At 39.1% G+C, this 3,226-nt stretch overlaps 1 pseudogene; it reads right to left on the reverse strand.

Annotated features, from left to right (window-relative positions):
- Positions 1 to 452: 452 nt before the first annotated feature.
- Positions 453 to 1,103, reverse strand: LOC116116554 (annotated as a pseudogene).
- Between the last annotated feature and the right edge of the window lie 2,123 nt (positions 1,104 to 3,226).

Below are 3,226 nucleotides of genomic sequence, written 5' to 3' on the forward strand. Positions count from 1 at the left end.
AAATGAGCTAAAGAAGTTCAAGCACAGGATTCTTTTGAGAAGACCATTTTAAGTGAAGAGTTGTTCTGAACTTTGAAGTGACAACAGGTGTCAAAGCTTACTGTAAACGTAAAACTTTAATAAAACTTTTTTGAGGTTTAAATTTCTTGGTCAGTCCTTGCTGCAGTCGCATAGCACTATGACCTGCGGAGAGTTAACTTCATACTTGGTGCAAATGGTAATAGAGCCATTGCCATTTACCAAGTCAAATCACCTCTCAAATTTCTGGTAGATCGTATGAACCACAGAACTTTTGAAAATATCAAACTTTTTAATTTAAAATCATAGCAGATAGATTACACACAAGCAACACTCAAGCTCAAGGCTTGATATTTTTGCTTTCAGAATATTATAGAAATCCCATTACGAAACATACTGCATAATTCCAAATCATTCTCAAGCCCCAACTAGTTTCAGGCGTCCAACACAACCTCAAGATCAACGCTCCCGTTTTCCTTCTCTTCCAGAACCGCCGAATCTTCCCATCGAATTTGTTGCCCTACCACTCCTAACCGCCAAAGGTCGGCCCACCCCAAATCATTATATACATCGGGATCTCGTGAGCTCCCATCGTGATTGGATGCACCGTCGAATTCCCTGCTGGAACAGTCTCGGGTTCCTCTCCCAATCCGCTACACCCGCCGCACCGTAGTCGTCGTAGCTATCACGTTCTTGTGTAGCATATCGGCTCCCCACACAAGTCACGTGACAAGACTCCCTCGGCTGGGGCAAAGGTCGGGATGCTCTGTATCGCGTTGCCAAAGTAGTGGGTCCAGTCTCGGCTCCAGCCTGTGTCGACAGTTACAGGCCATGCGGAAGCGTTTGTCGTCTTACTTGGCGGCCAGTTTCCTCACGCGTGTCACGGACCTCCACATCTGCGCGCATAATGACTGAAACAGGAAATCTCCGCCGTCTGTTTTGAATTGTTTTTTTCAATAATAAACTCTCCAGAGCGGACGTTTCTCTCCGTTAACGGTTATCCAACTGTCGTTACTTTGCTTCCCCATAATCCTCGGAATTTGCCGGTTTATTTTCAAAATTCCGTTATTGGCTCTGAATTTCATTTTCAAAAATAGCTTCTCTGCTAAAACTACAAAATCCTTTCCCGCAACGGCTCGTTGCCGGAGAAGTAACCTTTGGGGCCACCGGCGGGGAATTTCAGCACGGCCGGTGAGTCAAACACGGTGTCACAGAAAAAGGTCTGAGATTTCGAGATTTTTTTTCACGCCTTTGCAAATTTCCATCAAATGTATTAAAGAAATGCCAGAACGAAGTGCCGTCAGTAACGGCATATTACGGTACAGCCAATAAAACACCGTCAGCCCAGCTCGGTAACTTGAACGGCGGCTAACGGCTTGTTTGTGGCCGGCGTACCTGAGTTCTGTCAATTAAGAACTCTTTAAAAGATCAGGACATCGAGCGGGGACAGAAGATTATGATTATTCAAAAAGCCGCTTTCGCTCAATGAGTCGATTCCCGCGTCGTTACGCATGATGCTGACATGGCCTTCCGAGTTAGTATGAGACGCGCCATAGCAGGGGAAGTGAAAAGAGTGGTGTAGAGAGTTGTTTGAGTAAAGAAATGATTTGGTAACGATAAGAGTATTTGAGAGAAGAACGCCTTTCTGTATGTATTGACAAGAGAGCATAGAAGATCAGAAAACGAAGCCTTAATGTTTGATTCTTGATTTTTGATCTGGGTATATGGTGCATTGGAGGACAACACATTTGAAGAAGAAGGCATTGTGTTTCGTTATAGTTAAATTTCTTCACTGGAGATGGAGAGAGAAGATCAGTGAATTTGTGTGTGTGTTTTGATAATCGTTGGGGTTTATATGGAGAGAGGAGGGATGTTGGATTCATGAACTTAACAGGTGGTAGTTTGTTGTAGGTATAGTACTGTTGTCGCCATATCCATTAGTTTATTAAATTTAATTTAATAATGAAATTTATAAACATAAGATGTATGAAAGAGAGTGCATGATGTGTGTGTAGAAAAGAGACACTGTGGTTGTGGAGGTGAATGACCCATGTCATCTTAATTGAAGTTTGGCTCTACGCAACTCTGTAAAAACAAAGCAAGATCTTTAAGACCTGCGAATTAGCAAACTCCATAGGAATTCACTGATTCAATCGAATCCACACTCGTGAATTGTTTCCACCTTGTTTCAACTCCTTGTCATGTGCCAAGATCTTTCATTTGGCACTAAATTTTTTGAGGGAAAACGGTACTGTTCAACTTGTAAATGTAATGAAATCATTCTATATCTTAAAAAAAAGAAAAATAATATCACCACCTGTTACTAATTATATAAGAGAGAAAAAACGTATAAAAAACTAAACTACTTGAACATTTAAACAATAGATTTTGGCCTAAAAAATAACCTCCCAACTAAGGGATTAGGTCTACATCGTTAGCTAAAACTAGTTTTCTGTTGATATCTCCAGTAGGTTTTCAGTAACTCTTTTCGAATAAAAAATTATGATTGTTTTAATTGATTATATTTAGGTTTTTGAAAGTGAATCTTATCATTAATTTATCTACTAGATATTCTACCTCACATAGTAATAATATTAAGATGAAGTTATTAATATGTAATATATCGATGAAAAATAACAAAAATGACGTGAAATAAAGTTGAAAATAAGGAAAAGGTTGACTCGTTCAAAGTTAGTCCGCAGATTCAAGAACATTTATGATTGGAGATGTGAATATCAAACATCGCACTAAATATTCATGATGCATGTGCTCTAATTTTGAGCTTCCACGAAAGACAAGTTTATCATATCCAGACGTGTCTAGACTAGGACTAAGAGTTACCTCACTCGTCACTTTCCCTCGCATTTCCTTTGACCAAACTCAGATAAAATTAAAATCATTTTAAACATGGAACCAACACTCATATTTTTTATCCATCCGATTTTGGCCGTCCATAACACTGCTTATTATTCAAATTTTTTTTTTTTTTTTGGTATTCAGGGTGTTCGGACCAGCTTATGTGCAACTTAACTAATCTTAGGATTCGTTGAATATTATTGTAGTAGACAGTATAAAGTTTGAACCTAAGAACTTAAAGAAGAAAACAAATCTCATTGACCGTCAGGCCAACCCTTCATGGTTTGAAATATTATAAACAACAAACGGCTGGAGGAAGATTCCTTATTTGTAACTATGCCTAATTGTCAAT

Source organism: Pistacia vera, unplaced genomic scaffold, assembly GCF_008641045.1.
Source record: "Pistacia vera cultivar Batoury unplaced genomic scaffold, PisVer_v2 Contig1019, whole genome shotgun sequence".
Taxonomy (NCBI): Eukaryota; Viridiplantae; Streptophyta; class Magnoliopsida; order Sapindales; family Anacardiaceae; genus Pistacia; species Pistacia vera.